Here is a 12,195-nt window from a genome sequence, read left to right as displayed (position 1 = left end):
TTTCCCTGAGAGGCAGCACCGATGCCAGCCACAGCAGCATGACAGGCTTGCACGCTCTCCCTCGGCAGCCAGAGGAAGCAGGCTCAGCACGCAGCGAGAAGAGCAAGAGTAGCTTCATTATGAAGCATATTTCATCATCAAGCACAGGAGGCCCAGCAGAGAGAAGGGTCGCGAGTCCCATCCAATAACTCTGTGGCTGGCCCCAGCGAGGGTTCCAGGAGAGCTGTGCGGAACCCAAAATAACAGCAGGAATAATGGCGGCACTTCATGCTGAGCGCTCAGTACGTGCCAGACTCTCTGCTGAGCACTTTATGCACAGTATCTCCTTTAATCCTCATCAGATCTACGCTGCAGGCGCCACCACTGGTGGACTCCCAAGAGATACTGACTCGGTTCGAATCCTACCTGCACTGCCTTATGGTTACAAGGTCTTAGGAAAAACAGGTAATCTCCCCCTTTCTCTGTTTCTTATCCACAAAGTGGGCATACTATTGCCTACTTCATGGGGTTCGGAGGAGGAAATAGATTAATATAATAGATATAAAGTGCTAAAAATAAAATGCATATAAAATACAGTCCAGGCACACAGTAAGAATTCATTAGTTGTTAACTACCACTACCATCATCATCATCATCATCATCTTCATTTAACAAATGAAGGAACTGAGGCTCAGAGAGGTTACATAGTAACCAAGTAGCAGAGTTGGGATCTGAACCCATCTCTGTCTAGTCTAAGCTCATGTTCCTAACCAACAGGTAATACTTCCTGGCTCCAATATCCTGGATATGTGATTGTACCTCAGGTGCCTTCCTCCTCTGTGCCACCAAAAGTGGCAATCTCATTCCTCTAGGTGCAGTTTTTCCATTTAGTAAATATTTCCTGAATAATTGTCGGGTGCCAGCATCAGGGGAACGCACAAATGGATCAGACATCAGTCCTCACCTTCACACTGCTACTGCCTAGCAGTGGAAAGACCTGGATATATGCATTCAGGTGCAAAGTAGAAAGGGAGCTGCAGTGATTGGGCACCTGCTATGGGCTAGGCCAGAGCCTCCCTCATTTATGAGGTACTGTTATTATCTCCATTTTATAGATTTAAAAACTTCAGCCCACAGAGTTTAAATCACCTGCCTAAGGTTACACAGCAAGGAAGGAATTTGAATAAAGTCTATGTGATTCTGATTCATTCAAATCACTCTCAGCTAAAGGGTGACTCACTCTAGCATGGATAAGGGACACTGTGCAAGAATATATGTGTCCTGAGGACGCTATAATTTAGGGATCATAGAGCCTCCGGCTGAAAGGAACTCCCCCGGAAGAATTCAGATGGCGATGACAATAAATTAGCCAAAATTTTTCAATTTTCTAGATACATATAACTTATCAAAACAGACTTGAAAAGAAATTTCAAACCTGAAGAGATCTATAACCATTATAGAAATTGAATCAGTAATTTAAGGTCTACCTACCAAAAAGCACACATGTGCATACACACACACACTAAAACTGGGGAAACCTGAATAAGATCAATGGATTGTATCAATGTTGATATATTCTAGTTGTGGCTGTGATGTTATACTATTGTTTTGCAAAATGTTACCACTGAGGGAAACTGAACAAAGTGTTCTGAAAATCTCTGTATTATTTTTTATAACTTCATGTGAATCAAAAATTAGGCCAAGAAAATTTTCAATTAAAAAATTGAGAAAAGAAAATCCCAATAGAAAGTTGAGAAAAGTATATGAACAGGCAATTCACAGGAAAGAAAACAGAAATGGCCAATAAACATGTAGAAACAACCACATTAAAGCAATGAGGTATCATTTCACACCAAGCTTGCTTTAATTTTTTATTAAAATTTTTTTTATAAATCTGATAAAATGAAGTATTAGCAAGAATATAAGGAAAAAGGTGTTCATTTACTGCTGTTGAGAATATAAATTGGTGCAAGCACTCAGGACAGTAGGCAATACCTGGTAAGCTGTAATATACATATTCTACTCTAAGCAATTCTGCTTCTAAGTCTACCCTAGAAACATATGTATATATAATATATGTAATGTAATACATATATACGTTTATATAAACACACACACAGAGATATGTACAAAGTTTATTGCGACATTGTTTATGTAGCAAAATAACCCAACTGTCCTTAATAGCAGACTAGATAAACAGTGACCTGTTTGTACAATGAAATGCAAAGTTAAAATTGCTAAAACAGCTGGTTTTCATACAGATTAAACTCAACAACAAAATGTTAAGTGGAAAAAAACAAGTTGCAAAATAATATACTACGATAACATTTATTTCAAAAAATTAGACCTACAATACATCCTATATATTGCTGATGGAATCATATATGTAATAAAAGTTCAAATATACATACAAAAATACTTATGAAAATGATGCACACAGGAGAGTGGGTACTTCTAGCAAGGGACTAGAGGAAAGGATCAAGGCGAGCTTTACATGTAGCTGTGACATTTTATTTCTTCAAAAGAGAGAGAGATTCAAAGCAAATATGGCAAAATACATATACATATCAACTTTGAGGAATCAGTATGTGAGTAACAGTTACTTCTAGATGTTTTAGTATTTTGGGAATGCTGCAGAATTGAAAAGAAAAATAATAATTATAAGAACATATAATCCTTGACCCAGTAACTTCACTTTTAGAAATTTAGCCAGCAGATATTTTTGTATATGTATTCATGAATATTTTTATTGTAGCATTCTTTGTAATAGCAAAAGCCTGAAAACAACCTAGAAGCCCATTCATTGGTGACTTATCACATGAATTACAAAACCTCTATAAAATGGGATTCTATGCAGACATTTAAAAGAATACCACAGCTCTAGACTGATATGGAATAGCTCTAAGATGTCATATCAGATGGCGGTGAAACAAGGTGCATAATTGTGCATAGTTTGACCCTCTGTGTGTTATGTATGCACATATGGGGTGCTTGAAAGAGACTGAGACAAAAATTCTTGTACACACATAACATCTTATGAAACACAAGGTAAGGAACAGAATGAAGAGAGATTTTAGTTTTCATTTTATACTCATGTCCTGGTTGAAAATTTTTTTACCCTGTCTATTTGCATTAGTTAATTTAAAAATACTACTTTAAACAAAGAGAACCTAATTATAGTCACTGATTTTTAAAACAGCCTTCTATTAGCAAAACCATATGTTACTGAATAATCCAATTTTTTAAGTCAAAATTGAATCTGCTTTTGTCCAAGAAACTTTTTTATCTTCTGAGCTTAAGGAAAAAAAGTGCTCGTGAAGCACCTACTATGTAATAGGATCTGGATACACAGGGATGAAAATACCTGGCTTTCCTCGAGGGACTTAGACAGTCCAGGAGAGACAGATAAAGTAAAAGACAATCAGATAGTCACAATTAAGACCATGAAGACAACAAGGACTGCAATGGAGATTAATGCAGCTGGCTGTGGAAGCAGCAAGGGGTACACCGAGAGAAGGCTTCCTGGAGGAGGTGTCTACTGAACAGGTCTTAAAAGATGAGTAGGAGTTCCCACAGAAAGACCGAGTGGGTGCCCCAAGCAGAGGCAAATGTGAAAGCACAGGAGCATGATTCAGCATGCGGCAGAGTGAGCAATTCAGCGTGACTAAAGTCAGAAGAGGAGGGGGAGATGCCAAGCGCTTTATATTATCTGATGTTCCACTTTACGGGTGAGTGAACTGAGGCACAAAGAGGTGACATAACTTGCCCATAGTCTCAAGGGCAGCATGTGGCAGAACCAGAATCTGAACCCCAAATCCTGAACACCTAACCAATCCAGGATTTGTCTGGAAACCCTGTCCTGAGGAATGGCAGGAGGTAAGGCTGGAAAGTAAGCCCAGGAAAGATCATAGGGGATTTGGAAACAGTGTGGGCAACTGGGGAGCTGGAAGGATTTTAAGCAGGAAAGTGACATGGTCAGATACAGGTCCATTCCTAAGACTTCACGACTCAAGATCTCAGGAAGTATCTGCTGAATGAATAAATGAATGAATGCTCTGTCTAAGCCATTTATGAAACCTCAAAGCAAAGACAGAATCAGAGGCTAACTATGGCCAGTTTTAAGCAAAATCATGGTATTATACTTCTGCTTCCCTTTCAGACCCCCTTTGCTGTGAGCCTTTCATAATCCTGGGACCTAACCACAGGTCAAGTTATCCCCACTGCTCCCTTAACTATAACAAGTTTCACATTGTTTCTCGGCCAAGCATCTTTATCCTTTAATAGGGACTTCTTAAAAACAGAAAAGACGGTGTTTATAGACTCCATAATGATGTAGTTTCAGCCTCTACATCCAGTGAAGGGAGATTTCAGGACATTTGCTTAAAGAGCAAGGCAAGCCTGTTCTGGCTGGATGGTTCATGAATCTGACTCAAGGTGGTATTCCATGTATAGGAGTTAAAAGAAGCACAATCAGGGACTGGCCAGTTAGTTCAGTTGGCTAGAGCATGGTGTTGAAAATACCAAGGTCAAGAGTTTGGATCCCCATACGGGCCAGCAGCCCCCCAAAAAAGAAGTGCAATCAAAACCATAAATAATGATATAGTCAAAAATCAAATGTGACAAGATAAGAGGATACTCATCTCAGAGCCACTTGGCTGGTTTGAAATTCAGCTCTGCCATGGGGTCAGTCAGCTTCTGCTGGAGCAATGCTGCCTCACAAACAACCCCACTATCTCACAGATGAACAATAACAAAGATTTGTCAATCTTGTTCCATGTCATCCAAGGTTCAGCTGTAGCTCTGTGGCTCTTTAGCTCTGTTCCCAGCTGCATGTGAACTTGAATCTGCTCCATCTGTCTTCTCATCTGTGACCCATTCTGTGAAGCTGGGAGAGTAGCCTCCATCAGGTGTATGATGTTCCTACAGCAGCAGGCAGGATCTCCAGAGGAGTGGGTGCAAACACACAGTGCTTGCTAAAGCTTCTGTCCAGCACTGGTCCACTGACACTGATTCCACTCAGATTTTATTGGCCAAAGCAGGTCATATGGCTAAGCCCAAAATCAATGAAGTAGCGATGTACACTCTGCCCACCAGAGGCAGACAAGTTACATGGTAAAGGATGTGAATCTATAAATCTTATGGGGGAGAAGGTGGTGAGGAATAGTTGAGAGAATAATAAAATTGGTTATAACTACTTACTGACTGTGTAACTATAAATAATTTAACCTCTCAGAGTCTCAGTTTTCTCACCTACATAACAGAAATAACAATGCCTCCTTTGCAAAGTCATGATAAGAATTAAATGCAATCGTGGTGGTAAAAGACCCTAGCACAATGCCTGGGATATCATCGATAGGTCTTCATTCTTCCATACTTAGTGGCTGCTAGTGTAGCTGGATGTAAAACGGAAGTTTCCTAGAGCAGTTCTTCTCAAATTACTTTGAAGAAGGATCAATGTTTTATTTGGGGTGTTTTTTTGTTTTTTTTCCCCCACTCCCATCTCATTGCAGACAAGTACTTTTGTAAGACCTAATAAAAAAGAATTGCTAGAAAAAATGAAATAAAAATAAATACAAAACGCCAGCCCCAAATGTTTACTACTAGAGTCAACAGATTTATCAAATTGCTATGAACATTATTTTATTGCAGTTTCTGTTGAGAATGAACACTCATGCCCAATTTCTGTTCTTAACTTGGATGAGTAGCAAGCAGCTGTGGACTGACACTAGTCCTTCAACCACTACTTTAAGGAGCACAATTTTAAAGGAAAGATCATTCTCTAGGAATTCCAGCCAGGACTGTGCAGTCTGTAAAGGGATGCTGGTCATCCCCACATAGGGCGTATGAAAGAGAAATGGAAGGTCCCATGACCCACCTTTCCCCACCCTCCCACCTTTACCACCTCCAACCTAAAGGTGTTCCAGTTATGACTGTGTTGTAACACATCACCCCAAAAGATAGTGGCCTAAACCATCATTTTGTTATCTCTCCTGGTTTCTGTAGATCAGGAATCTGGAAAGAGCTCAGTTCTGGCTTGAGGTCTCTTATGCACTAGGTGGTCCAGAATAGGAATTGGAGCAGCTTGGAGCTCGCTGGACATTTCTTTCTCTTCCTCTAGTCTTGGGGATTCTCCCTGTGGTCTCTCTACACAGTCTAGTTTGGGCTTCCTCCCCACAAAGCAGCTGCTGAGCAGCCCAGCTGCTTAGATGGAGACACAGGCCCCCAATTCAAGTGTTCACAAGCTAAGAGGAAGTTGCACGGTCTTTTCTGCGTAGCGTCAGAAGCCACACAGCACCTCCTCCGCCACACTGTATTGATTACAAGCCCATCACAGGACAGCTCATCACTGGAGAAGGGGAGGGTGGTCAGACTCTACCTCTTGAGGGAGGAATGGCAAAGATTCTAGAATCTAGAACAATATGTGGGACAGGAGATATTATTGCAGTCATCTTTAGAAAATGCAATCTGTCCCAGAAGAGTATCAGGAGCAATGAGAGGTAGAATTCTTTCAAGAGGGTTTGTGGGACTAGAGAGAGCTCTGGGGCTCCCCCTGCCCAACCTGTGGGAGAGAAAACACCAGGGGTGAGTTGCTCATAGAGACCATGGGTGCTGGTGAGAAGGGGAGCCTGGCATCTTCCACCCAGGGTGGGTGCTTACTGAGCTGTGGATTCTTGGTCCCCAGTACCAGGGACTAAGTGGAGCATTGAGGAAGATTTCTGGGGAGCACCTGACATGGGTCCCCAGGAGTTTGGTAGTGAACGTGAGCACAGACACGGGCTGAGGATGTCTGTGATGTCACCCAGGAGAGAGGCAGCAAAGGAGCAGCTGTGGTTATGGAAGTTGGCAGGGTGCGTGGGCTGCTGTGGGCTGAGTGGATACCACAGAGGGAAGCTAAGTGTGAGGGTTCCTGAAAGGACTCCTATAGGCCTATAAGACTTCACACTCTATCTCGTAATCTCTCCACTCCTGGAATCCTGGGCCTTGATCCTGAAGAAACCATATTGGGGTAGGAGGGATGGAAAAACAAAGTGTTAATGAGCTAATGAATGAAAGAGCAGACCAAGGCCAAGCCCCGCTTCCCCAACACAGGTCTTTAAACCACAGGTTAGGTCTCAGCTGGGGGAGGGGAGAAGCTCTGGATTAGATGGGAAATTGAAGTTTTGATTTGGAACAGACTGGACTTTTTAATGCCTGAAAGTAGAACTATGTTTAATATCTAAAAGTGATTGAATAATAATAATGCATCAATATTGGTTCATTAATTGTAATAAATGTACCATACATGAGATGTTAATAACATCAGAAACTGAGAATATGGTGCTGTAGTCTGAATGTCCCCCCAAGCTCATATTGTGACTTAACCCCCAATATGGCCGAGAAAGGTATGACCTTTAAGAGGTGATTAGATCATGTGTCCTTGTCAATGGGCTGATGGTTTTAGGAGTGGTCATGGGCTTGGTTCTGAGAGGACGTGAGAAGCTTAGCTGTCTTGCTCAGGCCATTTGCCATGTGATACCCCGTGTTGCTGTAGAAAGTCACTACCAAGAGGAAGGCGCTCACCAGATGTGCCACTGGACCTTGGACTTCTCAGCCTCCAAAACTGTAAGAAACAAATTTCATTTCTTCATAAATTACCCAGTTTCAGGTTTTATGTTATAAGCAACAGAAACAGATTAACACATATAGGAATTCTCTATTATTTTCTCAATTTTTCTGTAAATCTAAGACTGTTCTAAAAACTAAAGTCAAGTCGAAAACATTTTTTAAAGTGATTGAAAATCTATGAGGCCTGCCTGAGATGCCTCGAAGGGGTGAGGAAGTGAGCGCCAACAGAACACGTTCAAAGGCAGTAGAGGGAGAAGAAAAAAGCTGGGTTTTGTTTATACCCTGAGAGGCCAGTACATTCAATAACAGTTACACTAGTGATACTTACAGAGGGAATGATTTTGAAAATATGACAAAAATGAATTCTTTTGTATTTTTCTCTAAACCAAATGTAGTAAAATCTATCATCCTCTCTTCTATTTCTAGCACCATGACACAGAGATGACTAAGGCACTGGATGTGATTATCTGTGGCTTTTGCTGCTCCTGCACGCATTTCTCCTATTTCTGGTATCAGCCCCTTCATGTTCCTTTAGGGAAGTATCCCTCCCCAGCTCACAGTCCATGTGATCCCACCTCCTCCCACCCTGAGCGAAAGGTGGGACACGACTCAGGTCTGGCCAATCCTTCGGGTGGCAATGATTCATTCAGGAGTGGACACAGGATCCAAATTTGTTCAATGGGTCTCAGCCCCTAGAATTATTAGGAGAAGCTGCCACAAGATAGTCATAGCATTGCCAGGTGAACCCCATTGAGAGAACTTCCTGGGAACAAAACTGATGAAAAGGAAAACAGAAAATGGAGTGCTTAGTCCTGGTGACATCATGTGAGCACCTAGATCCCGACCTTTCTGACCCTAAGTATCAGTCTAACCTTTCAATTATGTGACACAATGGTCTCTTTTTTTTTTTTTTTTCACTTAAGTATATTCAATATGGGTTTCTATTCCTTGCAGGGCAAAGAATCCTGATAAATTCTGCATGAGTTCTACAAGTTCTCAGGCAATTCTGCCTGAGCTAATCTAGTGTGAGAGACAAACACAGAAGGGAATAGACCCAAGAGGGCAGCTGGGCCCTCCTGGCCCTGGGACATGCAGGTGCCTGGCTCAGGCATCCTCATTCCAAGAGAACGAAGCTCTTCCTGTAGTTTTTCTCATCCCCAGAGGTGTGCAGCTTCCTGGGCCCATCTGCCCCACACCTGGGTCTGAGGCTGCTCACTCTGTTTTCACTCTGAATATGCTCGAAAGCAGAACCTGAACTTCGTCAACTTTCCAATATACTGCTCAAAAGCGTTAGTGAGTTGTGCAGCCTATCCTGAAGATTTCAAATGGAAGATGGGGAGGCATAGAGCACATCCTACAGTGATCAACTTAAAACTCCCATCCCAGACATCCCCCATCTTCCCTGAGTCCCTTCTCAGCTGCCCTTCTGGGACAGAGGGCTTTCTATCTCTTACTGACTCCTCTCCCTGGTCCCCACCCCCCAACCCTACTTCTCTCCCTCCATTACCCACAGTGACTGAAATCTGGCTCCCAACCGAACATTGTTTGTACACAATACACCAAGTTGCTTGGCAGAACAAAGCCTTGCCTCTTAATCCACGCTCTTCAGAAGCAATCTGGGTAAATAGGAAAAGAAAAATTTATTAAATGCAAAAAATGTAACAGTGCGATAAATACTGCACTAGAAAAAGATGGACAAGCTATATGGGAGGAGCGGGGAGGAGGCCCATGAACTCTGCCCAAGACAGCTTTAGGAAGGCTTCTCAGAGGAGGTGACATTGGAGCTCAATCTTAAAGCATAAGAAAGTTTATGACGGGCAGAGAGTAGAGGAAGGATATGGCCAGCAGAACAAAGAACATGTACTAAAGTGCAGAGACCAGGAAGTTCGTGGTCAATGTGGGGAGCAACTTGTGGAGAGCAGCTAGGACAAATGGTGAGAGGGGAGGACACCGATGTGAGTCAGGTGAGGTCAGCAGGAGCCCAGTCAAGGAGGGTCTTGGATGCCAGTGAGCAGATGGACTCCATCCACAGGGAAAAGGTAGCCATTAACAGATTTTAAGCAGGGCAGTGACATAGCCAGGTTTTGTTTGGAAAGATCTCCAGTTTGGAGAAGAAATTGGGAGACTGATAGAAAAGGGTAGAACAATTTAGGGTATGTAGGGGGTTAGGAGGCTATTGCAATGATTCGTGCTGGAAATGATGGTGACCTAATGGGGCTAAGGAGAAGGGATGCAGACACTCTACAGAACTTGGTACCACTTGAATATGGAAAGAGGGGAGGAAAAAATAATTATCCATCTTTCTTTTAGTATGTGAGCCCCTTGACAATGGAACTATGACTTTTCTGGGATTCCCAGAACAGGCTCTCGCACAGAGTAGGTGCTCACTGCTGCAGGCATGCATGAGCGAAGGAGGGCTGGTTAATATCACCAAAGTTTCCATCTTGAGCACTGGGTGAGTGCCTGGCCTCGCTGGAGCCTCAGCCTCGCACAGTGGGGCGTGTGCCAGGAAGGCTGTGAAGCCTTAATCAGAGGTGAAAGGGGAAGTGAAAATCACAGCCAGAGAAGCAGCGTCACAAGTTCGTTCTGAGAAGAAAAGTGAAAACCTAAGTCGGGAAACAGGTCCTGAGATGAGCAATCGTGAAGATGGAAAGTACTGAGATGCTGAGCACAGATCAGGGCAGGGCTGGCAGTTCAGGGCTAAGTTGGTGAATGGTTCACAGATATCTACTTTCATGTGTCAGTGAATGAGACAGACATGCCCAAAGGAGCCTTGAAGAACCATGCAGGGGAGAAACTTCTGGCAACATTCCATTTGTACCATGAATGAGGAAGCTACTGCTGCATAACAAGCCACCCCAAAAACTCAGTGGCTTAAAACATCTGGCATTTATCTTCATGCATGTGGGTCTGTAGGTCACTGTGGTTTGGCTGATCAAGGCTGGACTTAGCTGGACTCAGTGAGGCAGCTCTGCTTTGGTCTGCACTTGGCTGAGCTTGGCTGGGCTTGAGGTCAGGTTGAGACACCCCACGTGTCTCTCAGCCTCCTTGGATGAGCAGCACGCTCTTCTCATGGCAAATGGCAGAAGGACAAGAACCCAAACCAAACTGCACAAGTACATTTAAGCCCTCTGGTCAAGTCTCATCCCCTATCATTCCATTGACCAAAGCAGCTCACATGGACAAACCCAACATATACTCTGCAGACAGCAAAGCATTGGACTCTGCCAACAGCAAAGCATTGGCAAAAAGTGAGAATGTGTTATTCTACTACAGTGGAGTGATTGGGACCAGTAATCCAATCTACTCACACTACCTTACTTATTCAGAATCTCCAAGCTCCTTCAGATGCTGCCGGTGAAACACAATTGCAATGCAAAATGCTCCCACCTAGAGCGGCATTCAAGATTCATTGGAAACCACAGCTAATGGAGGTCCAGTTAACCATATCATCTGGGCTTTCACCCGCTTGTACAACCCATGCATCTAAAGCAACTAGAAGTCTTTTACAGAAGGTTAAGTTGGAGGATCTAAGAAATTTGACAATATCCTTATGAAAAATTTTCCTCCCATCTCCTTGGGAAGTTCAGAGTGAAGACTTCCTTAGTGAATTCCATCCACGTAAGCCATAGCCACCAAGGTTAACTATAATGTCACCCACTCCTCTGTCAGCAAGCTCCTCCCTGCACAACACTTCATGCATCTTTTATCAACACCTTAACGCCTTTATAAAATATTGATTGTTCATTCCCATGGCCCAGCCAAGGGCCCCAAAATGAGCTTGTGTGCTGATGTCTGGAGTTTGGGGCACATTGAAGATGACAGAACCCAGTTGCGGGGCTAGGAAGACCTTCTAGCCCTAGCATGGAAGGGACACTGAGAGTTAAATTAGCACCATGTTTACTAATGAGAAAATGAGGATCTAGGAGGAAGGTTCATGCAAAGGGAGAAGAAAGGAAATAAAAAGGTCAGGAGGAAGGAAGAAGAAGCGCATGAGTTGATGGTGGGACCAAGCTGAAAGCCTGATCATCAGCTGAGTTTGTTGTTAAATTTAATGGGCTGCAGGTGTTGATTGCTCAGTCCATAAAATGAGCTATTAATTTGCTGTTCTAACAGGATAGGACTATCATATGCAAATTGATTTGAAAGCCAACATCAGCTCTAAGAGAACGGTTCAGACCTCCTCCAGCTAGAAGTTTCTGAGACTTTCCTATTGAAGGGTACTCAGCTTGCTATTGCTGTGCTAGGTGTGGGCCTGCCTGGTGAAGAGTCCCTGAGATCAGGAGACCCAGGTCCCTTGTCCATCTCCCCAACTAGACATGAACTCCTTGAGGGCAAGGTTATGTCCCTGGCACCCAGCACAGTACCTGGTACCTAGAAGATCTGCCACAACCCTGTGTGTGATTAGGAACAAGTTACTTGCCTTCTCTCAACCTCTGGTTCAACCATCTATAAAGGACAGTGTTTGGACTGACTGTTGTCATGGAACTTCCATTGTCCAGGTAATCAGTTCACCCTGAGCACAGCCATTTGTTCTGTGTGTCTCTGAGAGATGAGAGGGCAGGTCAGGTCGAGGGGATGGGAGATGCTTGGCATCCCTGGGTCTCACAT

This window comes from Cynocephalus volans, chromosome 17, assembly GCF_027409185.1.
Source record: "Cynocephalus volans isolate mCynVol1 chromosome 17, mCynVol1.pri, whole genome shotgun sequence".
NCBI lineage: Eukaryota > Metazoa > Chordata > Mammalia > Dermoptera > Cynocephalidae > Cynocephalus > Cynocephalus volans.
This window is presented reverse-complemented; position numbering follows the sequence as displayed.